We start from the raw sequence: 17734 nt of genomic DNA on the forward strand, positions 1-17734 counted from the left end.
TTTATTCAAAATGCAAAAGGCAACTGCTGCTGTAGGCATTTTCAACTAGCACTGTGATGCCCCAAGGAAAGGCGTCATACTTTGAGTCTTATAATTATTAGCTAGTACTTTAGCAAATATCAATATCTACGTGAGCAAAGATAGATACCAAGACTAGATGAGAAAACATACTACATGAACTATTCTGCATCTATGAAGCACCTTTTCTTTCCCTTATTTTTCTTCTTTTCTAGAAGTATTCCAAAAGAAGTACTGGAGTCATTGCAAGTTTTCAGGTTAATAGAGAATTCCTCCCATTCAAAAAGAGTTGTTTGAGGTACCTTAGGACTGTGAAGCTTCATTAGCATTCACCCGCAAGACCACTTTAACTTAATTCTGTAATTTTGAGATGCTTTTAATAACTAAATATTAGTTGTTCAGTTGTGTGAACATTATCAGTATTCAGGACTTTAGTCAACACAGGATAAATATTTATACACATATGTATTAATATTGCTTAATTAATGTCTGCATTAGAAACAATGGCTTTTGCTTTTTAATCATTTTAACTTTTAACTTTTCCACACATTTTGGACTGAGGTCCACTGAAGGAAAAGGAGTTACTTCTTATGAAAGCTCAGAGTTGATAATGAAATAGTCTTCGATTGCAAATGTATGTCCATATATTTCATGTAATCTGTATTTCCAGAAAAAATATGGTGGCTAAAATAGTGCTGGTAGTTGTTCTTGACTTGTTTAATCCAAACACAGTTAGAAGCACAGAATTTATCTTATTTTAAATAAGTTATTACTTTATAGCCTGGATATTGTTTATAGTAAAGTGAAATAGAGTTGCTTGTGTTAGAATTTGAAAATCTTGCCATTATTCTCCATTCCACTTATTTTTAAGAGAGTGTTTTTACTTAAAGAATTTTGTTTAAGGATTCATGCTTCTAGTAAAGCCTATTGATGGTATCAACTACACTTTAGTCATCAGTAACTATCTTAGCAGGGAATGAATATTTTTTAAAAGAGTGCAAAAGAAAGCTTGACCAATTTTGCTGTATTGCTTTAAGAGATGTTATTATAGAACTAACAACATTTTCCCAAGTATGTCTCAGTTTTAGTGTATTAGCAAAATGCAGTTCATACTTTTAAGGGAATTTATTCTTGTGCTGTTCTCTGCCTTTAGGGATTGAAAGAAAAAGTCCATTTATCTGAACTGAGTGTATAGATCATTGCGTAAAATAAACTCTGATAGCACAATTTTCTGTGTGACTATTTTAAGCAAATCTCTCTTTTGCCATATTCCATGCTTGAAATGTGCTAATATTTGATAAAATAAGTATTTATGAAATACTGATTTATCTTATGATGTTACTGAAGTAAATGGTTATTTGAACACATAAAATTAAGGGCTGTACTAGAGATTTTCAGCCTGACTGATAGTTCTTTATATTTTTATAGCATGTATAATTCATAAACGGGTTATGCATGTAAAGGTATGAATTTATGTAGGCATCCACCTTTAACATTTATATAAATCACTCCAGTGTTAAAAGGTACTCCACAGTAGCAAGTAAGTGTCAAGATGTAGTACTTTAGCAGTGTTTAGGCCTACATGGTTTGCATTGGCTCAGTGCCCCTCAGCAAAAATCCAAACTCCTCTGTATGAGAAACCACACGTGTTGGGACTCTGTGGCACTGAAAGATGTCCTTTGTACTCCTTAGAGTGAAAGCAATATACAACACATAATTGAGTCATGAGTGACTGGTTGGGAATTTCTTCCTCTGGGAAATTTTTATTTTTTAATGATTTGTTGAATTTCTTAGGGTGATGTTGGTTAATAAAATTATATAGGTTTCAGGTACAATTACATAACATAATCTGTATATTGTACTGCGTGTTCACCACCCCAAGTCAAGTCTCCTTTCCTCACCATTTATCTCCCCTTACTCTTTTCTAGCTTCCCCTACCCCCCTTTTGCTCTGGTAATCACCATACTATTGTCTGTCTATGAGGGTTTTAAAAAATTTTTACTTACTCCATCTTTTTCACCCAGCCCCTCAGCCCCCATCCCCTCTGACAGCTGTCAGTCTATTCTCTATGAGTCTGTTTCTATTTTGTTTTTCACTCTATTTTGTTAATTAGGTTCTACATATGAGTGAAATCATATGATACTTCTCTTTCTCTGACTGGCTTATTTTACTTGGCATTATGCTCTCCAGGTCCATCCATGCTGTCACAAAGGGTAAGATTTCCTTCTTTTTTACAGTGAAATAGTTTTCCATTGTGTAAATGTACCACCGTTTTTTTTTTTTTTTATTCATTCATCTACTGGTGGGTACTTGGGCTGCTTCCAAATCTTGGCTATTGTCAATAATGCTGCAATGAACATAGGGGTGCTTCTGTTCTTTCAAATTGGTGTTTTAAGTTTCTTAGGATATATTCTAAGTAGACTCACTGGGTCAAAAGGCAGTTTCATTTTTATTTCTTTGAAGTAACTCCATACTGTTTTCTATAATGGCTACACCAGTCTGCATTCTCACCAATAATGCAGAAAGGTTTGTTCTCCTTTCTCCACATCCTCACCAGCACTTACTGTTTGTTGATTTATTGAAGATTGCCATTCTGACAGGTGTGCGGTGATATCTCATTACAGTTTTAATTTGCATTTCTCTGATGATTAGTGACATTGAGCATTTTTTCATATGTCTACTGGCCATCTGTGTATCCTCTGTGGAGGAGTATCTATTCAGGTCCTTTGCCCATTTTTAATTGGATTCTTTATCTAGCTGGTGTTGAGTTGTATAAGTTCTTTATAAATTTTGGATATTAACCCCTTATTAGATGTATCATTGACAGATATGTTCTTCCATTCAATGGGTTGTCTTTTCATTTTATTAATGGTTACCTTTGCTGTGGAAAATATTTTTAGTTCGATGTAGTCCCATTTGTTTATTTTTTATTTTGTTTCCCTTTCCCAAGATATATCAGAAAAAATATTGCTCAGAGAAATGTTCAAGATTTTACAGCCTATGTTTTCTTCTAGAATTTTTATGATTTCAAGTCTAACATTTTATTCTTTAATCCCTTTTGAGTTCATTTTTGTATATGGCATAAGAAGCTGGTCTAGATTCATTTTCACATTATCTGTCCAGTCTCCTAACACCATTTATTGAATAGGCTATACAACCCTATTGTATGTTCTTCCCTCCTTTGTCCAATAGTAATTGACTATAAAGGTATTGGTTTATTTCTGGACCCTTTATTTTATTCCATCAATCTATATGTCTATTTTTACATCACTACCATGCTGTTTGATTACTGTGGCTTTATAGTATAGTTTGATATCAGTTAGCATGATACCTCCAACTTTGTTCTTCTCTCTCAAGCTTGTTGTTGCTATTCATGGTCTTCTGTGGTTCCATATAAATTTTGGGAATACCTGTCCTTGTTCTATGAAATATGCCATTGGTATCTTGATAGGAATTGCATTGAATCTATAGATTGAAATAGATTGTATGGACATTTTTATCATGTTAATTCTTCCTATCCATGAATGAATATGTGCTACCATTTATTTTTTTTCATCTTCAGTTTCTTTCTTCAGTGCCCTATAATTTTCCAAGTACAGGTCTTTTACAACTTTGGTTAAATTTATTCTTAGGTATTTTTTTTTTGAAGCAATTGTGAATGAGATTATTTTCTTAGTTTCCCTTTCTGATAATTCATTATTGGTGTATAAAATGCAACTGATTTCTGGATATTTTGTATCCTGCTACTTTAATGAATTCATTTATCAGTTCTAATAGTCCTTTGATGGAATTTTTAGGGTTCTCCATATACTGTATCATGTCATCTGTAAATAATGAGAGTTTTACTTTCCCCTTTCTAGATAGATGCCTTTTTTAAAAAAATTATTTATTTGTTTGTCTATTTATTTATTTTTAGATAGGGGAAAAGAAGAAAGAGAGGGAGAGAAACATCATTGTGTGGTTGCCTCTCACTCGCACCCCCAACTGGGGACCTGATATGCAGCCTAGTCATGTGCCCTAACTGGGAATCGAACCAGTGACACTTGGCTCGCAGGCCAATGCTCAATCCATTGAACCACAGCAGCCTGCGCTTTAGTTGGATGCCTTTTATTTCTTCTTGTTGTCTGATTGCTATGGCTAGGACTTTAGGTGGTGTTCACCAGGTTGATTTATGCTTAACTTGGTGCCAGTGTTGGATCTGAGGCCACTCAGCAGAAGTCCCTGTGTATTTCAAGTGTAGATGCCACCTGCTGTATGCTTGCACACCATTGTCATTGGGCAGGGTTTCAGGGAGTCATTAGGATGAGGTCAGCATAGTTTAATAGGCCCAACCAGACCAAGATATGGCCATGTGAAGGTAGAGTTCTGCACTGCTCAGGCACTCATATCCTAGAGCCATGTAATTCAGTCTGTTCCCAGAATCTGCTGGAATTATCCAGAGCTCAACAGGGTGGAGCCCTCAAGAGTTAGGAGGATGGAGCTAGTGGATCAGCTAGTGGTCAGGCTTAGGGGCAGGTGGGGAGCATGGCCCCCACCCCAGAGCTACACAGTTCAGTTTTTCCTGGATTTTGCTCAGTCTTCAGCAGTGTAGACTAACCAGGAGTCAGGTGGTTGAGCCCACAGGAGCCCAGAGGGTGGGGTTAGCATGTGTATGTCCTGTGAGGGGGAAGCGCCAGTCAGGTTCATGGGAAAGTGGAGGATGACCCTTACCCAAAGCCACAAAACTTAGTCAGTGATACCTTCTGTGTCTTCCCAGACCTCTACACTCCAACCAACACAGCTGACTCCATAGCAGGATGTAAGTTCCACAAGGTTGGTCAAAAGGGAGTCCAGAGGTAGCAGCTATTGCTTCCCTTCAGGCTGATGTCATATGGAGGGGAGTGCTCCATCCAAGAAAGATGGGGTTGAGACCACGTGCCTTTCAGGGGGAACCCTCCACAGCTGAGATACCCCTCTGAAACTTCAGCCACCACCCATCCATGGGAGCAGGACCAGTTCTTTTCATGACTCTGTGCTTTCTACCAGTCTTGACATGCTTTCTTTTGTAAATCCTTGGTTTTACAATGACCCTTTGGTTCGCAGGCCAGTGCTCAACCCAGTGAGTTACACCAGCCAGAGTCACCCTATATTTTTATCCAGTGTTCATCGTTCCCTCACTCACACTATATGGAGATGGTAATATTATCTGTTTAATGATGTGATCAAGGATGCAGTTCTTTCTGTCTCATCTGCCATTCTTGATGTTGGCATTATCCTCAGGTTGGTAGCAAGATGGCTGGGACAGTTTCATGGCTCATATACAGAAAAGGAAATGTAAAGGGATGAAAGACCATCATTTATTATGTCTCTTTCTTAGGAGCAAAGAAACCTTTCATAGAGCCCTCCTTCACATCTCATTGGCCAGAAACACCTCAATTCAAATTCTTAAACCCAAAAGTGGTTGGGTAACTACAATTTGCTTACATCAATCAATTACCTTATGTGGAAGAATTGTTCAGGAGTCAATTATATTGATTGCTACACTTAATTATAGTAAATAGAAAACAAGCTTTCTGAACAATGTAATTTACTTAGGGTATTGATTTTATTTTTTCATTAACGTAGGTTACCTGAAGCAAACATAAAACTTTTCTTAGCCAATCAAAAAGAAAAGTGTGCATTGTCTATTTGAAGAGAATTATCAAGATTAGTTAGTATTATCTGTAAGGATTTATTTTTCTTTCAGAAGATAGCCTTGGAAAGTATTCAGAGCAAGTAAAAATCCTTGAAATAATTTATTTTTCTCCACCCTGCTTGGCAAAAATTTTAAAAATCTGCTAACCTTTATAAATACTTTTCTTGCTTATGTAAGATTTTATTTGCCTCAATAAAAGTACTCAGTTATTTTTTTGCAATCTGAGCTTTATGAAATCCAGGCTGCTAAAGATCTCTTCAAATTTGCTGATATCCTGTATGTTTTCTCCCTTCAAATAATAACTGTTGTTGGGAGTGACATTGTTGGGAGGGAGGAGATTACAATTTTACTCAAAATATTAAAGACTCCATCATTAATCTTGTACTAGTATTTAGCATTATACACTAAATATGAAATATACAGAGAACATATTTTTAAAAACTTAAGTAAATATGACTTAAGCAGTACTAACTATATTTCCCAGCAGAATTATGTCTAAAATAATGTTGCTTTGATTGATTTGGATTTGTCAGTCTTTGGGGTCAGAACCAATTAGTAGAATTAAAACTTTGAATGTTTTTTTAGTGACTGAAATTTCAATAATTTCTTTTCTTTTTTTCTACTTTAGTTGTTGTTTTTTAAAAAATTTTTCATTAAAAAGTCATTTGAGTGTCTACTGTTGATACTAAAAACCTTATAATAGAATATGAAACTCAGGTTAGGGAGACAAGTCATCACACAGTTAAATGAGTTGGAAGACAGGTCAAAAAATCTTTAAATATCCAAAGTAATGAGACAGATTGATCACACATTGTAGGGAGTCAGGGACCAAGGGGGAAAATCACATGTTGTGCATGGGATTTAAACTGGTTCAAAATTAATTGTTTTAGTTAACCAGTTAATTAAAAGTGGCTTGCATTTGGATTTGGAACTTGAGGTTTATTGTTTTCTTGTTCAGTGCGGATGAGAAAAGCATGTCTGAGAAATGGAGTACAAGAGATTCATTTCTCCCCTCCATGAGTATATTTTTCATAGTTTAAGTCAGGAAATTTTAAATCTATGGCACACCAAAAACAATATGTGTGTGTGTGTATATATATATATATATATTTTTCCTGATCTCACAAAAAATAGGTATACTTTTAATTCATTTATACTGGAAGGCTATTCTGTTGGCTCTTGTCATTTTTTTTCTCTGACTATCTAAGGGAAAAGAGGTCATTGTCCTTGACTAAATAGTCAGGTATTGCATGTTTTAAAAATTCTTGAGGCACATCAGTTAAAAATCACTGGTTTAAGTTACAGAAACTAGATCTCCCTGTCCTTGCCTTTAATATTTTACTGTATCTCTAGGGTCAGAGGGAATATATATAAAAATAATTTTAAGAGCCCTTGAAAAAGGTTCAAATGTAGATGGACATTTACATCCATTTATCATTCATTTGTAATTGATGCATTAGAAACCTGTTCAGGGCAGACATAGTAATGAAATTGTTTGACTTTTGCAGAATATGGCTTAAGGACCTATGATTTCTAAACAAATGGTTTAAAAATACATGCCATCTATCACTGTGACTATAAGTGAGTGTTCTCCACTTCAGCCAGCCTTACATAGTCCTAGCAATAATTCATATAAAATTCAGGGCCCTCTCTATGTAAACTTCAGGAGTATATATATACAAGCTGAAAGCCTCTGCCCCTCTTTTTTAATGGAGTCATCACTGACAGTAAAAAAAAAAAAAAAAGCCAGTATTCTTCTTTTGATTATGTTACTTAGTTGAGCTTCTGACTTAATGAATTTTGGGGATTCTTGTATCTGAAAATGTCAGTCACTTTGGAACACTTCAAACCATGCTTGGATGGAACACGTCTCTAAACCAAGATGTAAGCAAACAGGTCACAAAAGAAATGACTTATGAAACTGAGCACTGCTTTTGTATCTGTTTTATTCAAACATTTGTTCTTGGTTTTCTTTCCTTTTTCTTCTCTCTCTCTCTCTCTCTCTTTTTTCAACTGGGCTATAGGGGCAGATGAGTAGATGAATGAGAAATAAATTTACTCTGAGGCTACAATTATATTTATTTCATTTACTAATCTAATGACTGGTATGTCAACACATGGAGAGTAATAATAAACAACTTTGTTTTACCCTCCACAATCCCTTTCAGTTCTTCTCCTGGACCTGTTCAATAACTTCAGCAGGCCTATGGCTTTTGAAGTCACCATTTGGTAGTCCACTGTTTGGTAGTTATCCAGCAATTAAAAGGTCCAGTCTAATGTAATAACACTCCCAACCTCATTTAAAATCAAACCTCCTTTCCCTCTACCTTTCCATGCTTGGGCATGCCAGGTGAGGGAGGGCCGCAGTGAAGAGAAATGTTCAGAGGCTTCTTCTTCTACCTAGTGCTCCTCCTTTTCCTCAGGCTTGTTTGACTCTAGAGTCAAAGCAGGACAAAGGAAGAGGAGAGGAGTTCAGAGAAGTGTCTACACTGTCATTGACCCAGGGACCTCTCATCTTTCTGGCCTTGTCAGCTGTTTAAGGGTAACTTCTTTTATAGGCACCTTTGTGAGTTTCTGGAATGTCCACTTCCTGCAGTTCTTTTCCTTGCTCCTCTCTGGATTAGGGCAACTGCATTTCTCTTCTGACTGCCATGTTTTCACTCTTTATCCTGCAACAGATTGCAGTTTCTCCAGGTGTTAACTTCCAAAGTCTTTTCTCAATTCTCTTGAACAGAACCTAGTTGATCTCACGCCATCCAAATTTTGGGTGAGCACAGCTCCCTGCGGTTCCATAGGAAGCCACCATGTACATTTTCCTGGACACATGTTGGAAGTTCAGGCTGATGCCAACATAGCCATTGAGCCTATTCTTTGTTCATTGCAGCTTGTCAGTCTCTCTTTCTCATCCTTTAGACATTAGTCCACAATGTCCCATAAACCACACATTCAACAGCAGGTGCTTCTTAAGGTCCCACCAACACCCCTTTGCTGTCATGTACTTCTCACCCTAGAGAATGTAGGACATATGATACATCTGTCTCAGATGAAATATTTTCCTCAAGTTTCCAACTATTTTATAATATGAACATGGGTGAAGATACCTTAATGATTTTTGACCACCTACTTTGAAAATTTTTGCATCTTAAGCTTGCAACTCATTTTGAATTTTTTCTCAGCTATAAATTCTCTTTAAATGTCTTGCTATACTATCTAAGCCATAAAATGAATGTTCAAAAGAACATTTGCTCTACCTCCAAATATAATGGGTGAGCTCATTGTATATCATTCCTGAAGTATACATATTGGAATCATAGAAGTAACCAGATGGAGAATTTTAATATTCTTATTAAATTATTTAACTTTTGGATATTAATAGCCTCGATCAAAACATTTGCTGTTTTATATCTTGTTTGCCATGCCTTTTAATAGTATTTCTGTTGTGTTTCATCAAAGCTAAGCTATAACCAAGCATTTGGAAAAAAAGTGTAGGACATGTATTGATCCATTTTTAAATAATCTTCAGAGGTAATCTTTAAGTAGTTTACTGTCATTTGGGGATAATACTTAGGCATCTTCATTTCTTTTTATTTGATTAATTTAAAATGTTTTCTCTTGAAACTAGTGTGTCAAAATGAAATATTACACACAAAATGCTCAAAGAATTGCTATGTTAATTAACAAAAATGAAGATTTTTAACTTAGCTCCCCATTCAACAAAAATCTTTTAGCTAAACTTAGAGTGTTGAAAGCAAAAGCAGTGTAATACTCAAAAATTTATTCTGTTTAAAGTAATTTACATTTGTTTTTAATGTAAAAAAATAGTAAATGCATTTGGGGGGGGCTGGTTTTCTTACAGGTTTTAAAATGAAAAACCAATGTACCAAAGCAGTATGTACATCGTATGGTCTACTTAACTGCATATTTTTATGCACTAACCTGAGGCAATTTCATTTCATCTTGCTAAAGTATAGGTCCTCACATTTGATTAAGAACTTTACTTTGTTGGTTATTTAACCAAAAATTAATCAGAATTATTTAAAAGGAAACATTGGATAAACTTAAAGATAAAATGCTTACACCAGAATGTGGACACTTTAAGAAGACTGACTCTTTAAAGAAGAATGTTAAAAAAGTAATTCTAGGGGATGGGGAAAAGATGGCGGCAGAGTAGGGGAAGTGTTCTCTGCTCGCTCCTGTTATGGAGGGACTTCAGGAGCGAATGCTGAGAGGAGTTAATGAAATACAACAAGGACGCCAACCTGTGAAACCAAGCACATCATAGTCTGGGGACAGCCAGCTGACCTGGAGTCTGCATGACCCTTCCCCATGTGGGAAGGCCACCCTCCCCTCCACACCCCCAATCTTATTAGGGATTTCTGGACCCAAGGGTAGGTAGGACGACAACCACGCCCAGCTTGAAGCAGCTAGAAGAGCAGGAGACCGTCGCCCACTCTCCTCTCTAAGATTACAAAGGGTCTAAAGTCTGAGGGGGGGGAATGATACTTTTTTTATTGTTATAAAAAAATCAATTAATGATGTAATTATAAAATAATGGTAACATAGGAAAGGGAGAAACTGGAGAGACTGCATGCAGGAACCATGGACATGGACTGGGGAAGGGAGGGATTGCTGCGGGAGGGGAGTGCTGGGCGGGGGGGGGTGGACAAAGGGGGAAAAATGGAACTATTGTGACAATATAATCTATAAAATATAATAAAAGATATTTTTTAAAAAAGTAATTCTACATTTACAAATGTGATAGTTTTTTCCTTTCCTTCCACCTAGCAATCATAATGTAATTACTGTATTATTTTTCTTCTTATTGAACATGAAAACTAAGAATGCAATTATAAAAATTAGTTTGATTACTTGAAATTCATCAAACTCTGCCCTATTTGAAGGTATTTTTATTAGGAAAATATGCTAAATGAGTTTATAATTTTAAATATAATAACTTTCAGTGGAATATTTAAACACCCATCTTTGTGTAGCATGAAAAGAACTTTGTTATTTTCCCTTCCTTAAGGATGTCTAAAACAAGGGGGTTTTCATACATGAGGGTCCTGTACTTGTTGGGTTTATATTGAGTATAAGCAGAAATGCTTTTGTAAATCAGAATGACTTTCTGACTTGAGTTCATTAACTCACTTCATGGCTGAAAAAGACATTCCCCATCTAATGCTTTACCCTGTAAGTCTATTAATCAGGGGGAAAGAGTCATAATAAATACCTTCCTATTTAAAATCAAATTATTGATATAAGAAAATTGCCATCCTTTATATTCTTAATTAATTCTTGAAATTAGAACATATAAACACTTGGAAACCATGCGGACATCCCAATAAATTAACTTTGGGTATGAGGCACCCTGCTTAGTTTCATGGTGATTAATCTGTTCCCACTGCCTGCAGAGTACATGCTGTCTGGCAGTCACAGAGGTGAAACAATTGCCTCATTCAAGGATGTGCTGGCTCCTGAGCTTGGGTGCTGATGTTCAGGTCCCATCTGGTCACTGTAACAGACCTTCAGGATATTGTCAGACTGCTCCTGCATCTCTGCCAGGACTCTTGACAAGAACTCTGTCTCCATTTTAAGGGAAACTGTGCAGAGCTCTTTGCAGCAATTATTGAGCGTTTGTTATTGCTGTGCTACTGTGCCAGGTGTTAAGGATGGTAGGAGAAGAAGCAATGTCCCTTGTCACTCAAGAACAATGGCCACAAACTTCAATGAGTCCTGTACTCCTTTAAACAAGATAATGGAGATCGTGACCTGTATTCCTTACAAGATTTTGAAATTTAGCCACAAGAATAATTGGATACACATTCAAAATTACCAATCCATTTGTAGATTCCTTGGACATTCTTTTAATTTGTATGACACAATAACATTTCTTTAACTTTCTTGCAACACATATTTATTGAACTCCTACACTGTTCCTAACATTCTATTGCATGCTGGGACTATAGTGGAGAATAGAACCATTTAGGCTCTGTTGTCATGGAAGTGGGGAGGAGATTAATGCAGAAGAGAAAAGGAAACAAATAACAAAATATCAGTTAGTGTTAAATGTTATTTAAAAAGGCAATATTCTTGGGAAACTAGGTTGGCCTTCAAAGAAGGCCTTTCTGGGAGATGACATTAACATGGACATTTATAGGAAAGGATCTTTAAGAAGAAGTCAGGTGTATTCTAGGAAGAACAAGCTCATTCTGAGGATAACACTGAGATAGCATTTGAAAGTGCCGCATTACCTGCTAATGAGTAGGGACTCAAACTCATGTCTTTAAATTCCACTGCATTTCATTGACCTTTGTGTCTAGGAGAGATCCCAAATTGAATTTTCTTGCAAAATGCAAATTGCAGATGGATATGATAAACACTAGTGTGTTAGAATAACAAGATGACTTGTGGAAGAAAGCTAAATGTAAAAGAAATTTTGACCTGAGTCCTAAAAAAGAAAGGAAGAGACCATTCTCACCCAAAACTTCATGAAGGAAGCTACATGAGCATGTCAGATACCAAAATGAAGAATTTAAAATTCTTGTCTATAAAAATTTCTACTCCAGCTAGTCTCTATTATGCAAGCTTTTCCTTTGGTACTCCTGTCTTTATTTTGAAATAGTCATTCTCTGAGCTAAACTCTCTTACTCTCTCTGTCCTTGGAACCCAGAGTCATCATTGGTTGTTCAAACGCTTGCACCATGAAGCATTTAGGACAATATTTTTACAACTTCTTTGTAACCTTTTAAGAACTTGAATTCTGTTCTTTGATAGAGATGGTCACTTGCATTTTTATGACTCTAAATTTTTTTTGTGTTTAATTAGGTTTTATGAACAAATTGTAACTTCCTCTTTTGTATTCTATTCAGTTGTTTTTTGAATTAGGCCAAAGGGCATTTGACTGACCTTGCACTTGCTAACGAGTCAAATTGCTTTTCCAAAGGTGAAACAAAGACCAGATATATTTAGAATTTTCTTAGGATGTTGTTATAAGGTCTTATCACAGTTTGAGTGTTTCTGTAACTTGCCTAAAATTAAATAATTAAAAATAAATTGCCTGACTTTTTCATCTTATCAAATGATAACTGTTAATGAATTATAAAAATTATGAATGAAATAATAATTGTTAGGGACATTGTAGTATTTTATTTGTGAGTTCCTCTGGCCTAAATTTATTTCATGTGAAGTAGAATGCTTCAAAAAAGAAACAACCAAAAACAAAACAAACAAACAGAATTTAGATTTGAGACACACATAAGCAAATAAAATTGATATAAGATAACTAGATCAAAGACTGTATTTTTACATATGCAGCCCCCCACTATATCTTTATCAGAGAATTAATATTAAATCTATTTTTGCAAACATGTCTTTAAAATAAAACTTTATCAAATTATCATTTATAAAGTGACTGAAAACCTTTTTTATTTTATTAGAATGATCTCTCTCATACTGGTAAATATATATTCTATAACTCTAAAAGAAAAATATACATATATATTTTTGCTCTTATTCTTTTTTAAAAATTATAGAATGCACAAATTTGTGTGTTATCTTTGTTCAGGGCAATGCTAATCTTTAGTACATGGGCTGCTGAAGAAAACACTACATATGTATTTTCTGAGGTTCCTATTTGAGTCTTCCAAGGGTAAATGCAAAAATTAACTTTTTGGAAATTATAATGTCAATTGTAAAATATTATGAAAATAAGATAAACATACTAACATGGTTAAGTCAGCATGTTATAGAATATGGAGTCTTAACAGACATATTTGTTTTAAAACATTAACCACATATATTGTCACTTCCAAGTGGAGAAATCTTATAAATTTATTTACTCCTTTTTCCCACAGTAGTTTTCTGTTATCTACTTGATCTATAAGGTTAACACTAAATTAAAACCAATATGCAACCCCTTAATTATTTAGTAGTGGTAAAATTAGTGGTTACATCCTGGATAATTATATTAAGAGAGCCTGTTGGGCTGATGTGGGCCCACAGAGGTCTGTTTGATTTCTGATGTCTGTTCTGATGTGGGCGGGGAGAGCAGCAGTGAGCTTTCTACGTATGTGAGATTTTTGGTATCTAAACTCCAAGCTCCCAGCCTTAAAACCTGTATCTGGTGCATCATACATGAGTTAAGAACTACTCTGTGTGGGAATATTTCAGGACAGTTAAAACATGGCAATTGTGCAAATGCCTTTCTTTGATAAGTGAAAGAAAAATATTTGTGCATAACTTTCTGAGAACGGAGCAGCTGCATCAACTTTTAGATACTAGCACTGCACAAAGCTTGCATCGACTTTTAGAAAGAGGGGTGTGTGCCTTTGTTTTGTCCTGCTTAATGAAATTTTTGATATGGCATGAACTGCTTGTACAAGGCACTCAAGTGCAAGCATACATGTAGGACATTTTATTGCTGGTGAATTCATAAACCAATAAGAATATTGGTAACCACTTCCTCAAACTGTTTACTAATTTTCAAGAGAGATTCTTATAGATATTATGAAAACTGTATTTTTAAGTGTGAGATGTGGTTTCTGTCTGAGTTCTGTCTGAGAATGAGGTCATCTCAAACTGTACTGACTGGGCTACTGAAATAATCTCAGAATGGTAGGTACTTCTTGGGCTTTTCTATTAACTATGCTGAAGTGAGGGTATATATGAAATATGTTATTTTATACCCAAGTAGAGTACATCTCTCTTTCTTCTTCTATGTACCCATGAGTGTCTCTGTCTTTATTTCTTTCTCTATTACTCTTCTTTCCCCTCTGTAATCACCACACCCCACACACAGAAACACAATTTGACTAGAAAAATAAAATACAAAAGTGGTGGAATGCTTTATATAGAAAGAGCTAGAGATACATGCCACATTATCATTTCAAGATATTATTTAAACTAACATGTCACTTGAACATATTTCTGCAAACTCTATGTAAATATGAGTGTGGTTTATTTGTTTTCTTCTGTTTATAGACTGAATTAAGAAAAATTTTATTTCTTTACATTCTTTACCAACAAAGAATCAAAAGGAATATTTTTTTAAATCCTTTATTCTAATGACTAGGTCACAAATAAAATTCTACCATAAATCATAATTAAAATTATATATTTTAAATACTGGCACAACTACAATGGTTTTTCTTTTTAAGTAAATGTTTAGAGTCTGGAAGACAGCCAGATATTTCCTAGGTAGTTGTTATGAAGATAATTTTATTTGTGATTTTTAGATTCTTGACAACATTGTGCCAAAATAAGCCAATATATAATCCTTACTAATCTTTATTTTTAAGGCTTGAATGTTACCTTAAGCAATAAAGTTATCTTTGTGATACTGTCTTTGAATTCCTGTGCTATAATAACATTGTTCCAAGGATAATCTGTATTTTTAACAGCTGCTAGATTCGATGGGATTGAAGGTAAATGATGAAAAATGAAATGACATCTTGGAAGTTTTCTTTATAAACAGAAAATAGAAGACTTGACTAAAATTGGTTTCTGGAGTTCAACAAATTCCCAGTGCTGTGTATCTTTGTATAATATTTACCCACTTCAAATTCCCAGTCTCTAAAATGTACAATTTTAGTTCTATTGCTTCATTAACTAAGACAGCATATTCATTTTATAATTACATGACTTATAATCAATAACTGAAAATGTTAAAAAATAAAACATCTTTTATATATTTGTATTCTTTTGCAAAGAAAAAATATAATCTAAAATCACTATTTTAATGTCAAGTTCTTAAGACAAAATTAGAACAAAATATTAAACTGAACTATTATATTAGCATTGAAACTGTTAGGAGCAAACATTTTAAAGCAATAGCTCAAAAGTCAGGACTGACAGACACTTTTGTTTATCACTGGGTGTTTTTGATGCTCCCTGAGCATAGTGGTTCCATCCTCCCTGCTCTTTTCTCTCTTTATTTGTATCTCCTATGGAAATGGACTCCCTTTATCTATTTATAGAGTGGTCTTCCTTTCTCAGATCTTACCACCTCAGTGCCACACCGTTCTGGGCATACAGAAGGCCCTTCATAATCATGTGTGTAATGAACAAATGATTAATGATCAGGAACTATTCTGTGCTAACTTTGGAACTTTCATCAAAAATGATAGAAAGATTGCTTCCACATTTTGTGATTCTTTAAATAACTCTCTTTTTTGAATCCCTCATAAATATATTCAAAATCAATTTTAAAAACATCATTGATCGCATAATTTACTTTAACTCAATCACCCAGTACACTGGTTTAAGGAGAAAAATCGAACCCTCTGATGACCTTTCTCTCCTTTAAGTCTCATTTACCTAATATGAAAGAGTTCTACACTTTTCTTTTGTCTATAGTATTAATGCCAATAATATATTCAGGTTTGACCAAGTCTGTAAATACTTGTTCTAAATTTATTTCTGAAATGTGATTAAACCTGGCCATCTTATAAAATAAAAAAGCAAGATCTAACTTATCTAAAGGACTCAAGTAAATATTAATTTAGATTAGATCAAAGAAAATGAGCTAAAGATGAAACCAATTGAGATATCATGGACATACATTTTGTGTTCAACTTATTTTCAAACCAATGATACAGAGCTGTCTCTTGTAAAAACACTCTGATATTTGAGAATCAGTAAGTATAGAGTTTCAGTTTTTCACAATGAAAGAATTCTAAAGATTGGTTGCACAAAATGAATAATACTTAATACTGAGCTTTATACCTTCAATGGCTAAGATGGCAAATTTTGTTATGTATATCTTAATCACAACTAAAAATTTTTAAAAGAATCATCAAGAAAAAATTGAAAGGATACCTTGAGTTCATGAGATCAAATATGAAGCAAAATTTTCATAAATTCAAGACTCTATTTGTAAAGGAGAAAAAAAGAACACGCGGTTTAGTATTTTTACTGTTAAAAACATAAAAAACAATAAAAAAATCTTGAAGAAACTTTCAAATTTCCTGTCAGCTGCAGTGCTTCAGTTTTACTATTCATTTACTTAGGACTTCATAATTCCAGATTGATGACTGACTATTGTCAATTGGCATATGCATGGACTATTTTGGTTTATTTATTTACTAACTTACATTACTTCGTTGTTTTTAAGTATCAAACACCTGAAAATGTGTCATTCAGAGCAAAAGCTAAGATCTGGTAAATAACTTGCTTCCTACCACCAGTTTTCCATTTTTTTTCCAATCTTCGATAACCATTTTTCTGAATCCTCTATTCATCAGTTTCATGCTTTTCTTTTTACATATGTATCATGTGTGTGTGTGTGTGTGTGTGTGTGTGTCTATTGTATTTTAGCTGTTTTTAACATTATTTGATGGGGACCATGCTGTTTGTAATTTTAAGGAATATTTTTTTAATGTAATAATGAATTGCTAAGATCCATTCTTATTGCTTTTTATTGCTGTCCATTCATGTTTTAATGCTGGCTACGGTGTAAAATTCTGTGAAAGCATATAATTGCAGTGATTTAAACCATGTCTGAATAAAGAGCGTCTTTAAGTCCTTATTGTGAACCACCATATCAAGGTTAGCTTGTCATTTGAGCTGCTGCTGGCTCAGCCACCCTGCCTGTGTATACCTTTGGATTGTAGGTTGCTGAAGTGTACTCTAACTGATCATCCTTGCTTCATTTAAAAATTGCAATAATTTCATTGCTATTAATGGAGATTGACCACTCTTCTCTGTTTTTCTTTATTCAGACACAAAACCCTAAAATTTCATTATGAAGATAATATCATATAAACCTTAGCGACTTCTAAGCCATTTGTTAATTCCAGGTTGAACAAGTCTCAGTGATTTCCCTCAGGATATTTTCCTTTTCCTCACCTCTGAACACATTTTCTGTTAACACTGGTGAAAAACATAATAATTTGTCAGGAACTCTTGGAACTTTATAAGCAACTCCGAGCTTGCTCTTCTTGTTTCTTCTTGCCTATAGCTTAACAGAGAACTTTTTTTTTTTTTCTGTAAGCTAATGAATAGTCTAACTATTTGAACCTTAGTTTGTAAAAACTTCCTGACAGT

At 34.5% G+C, this 17734-nt stretch overlaps 1 pseudogene across 1 annotated transcript in view; it reads left to right on the forward strand.

The window, feature by feature from the left end:
* Positions 1 to 17734, forward strand: part of LOC150001638 (semaphorin-3D-like) — a 249311-nt pseudogene that overhangs the window by 125888 nt on the left and 105689 nt on the right. The gene's annotated exons all lie outside the window — the stretch shown is intronic.

Source organism: Furipterus horrens, unplaced genomic scaffold (genome assembly GCF_987537825.1).
Source record: "Furipterus horrens unplaced genomic scaffold, mFurHor1.1.pri manual_scaffold_9, whole genome shotgun sequence".
In the NCBI taxonomy this organism is placed as follows: Eukaryota; Metazoa; Chordata; class Mammalia; order Chiroptera; family Furipteridae; genus Furipterus; species Furipterus horrens.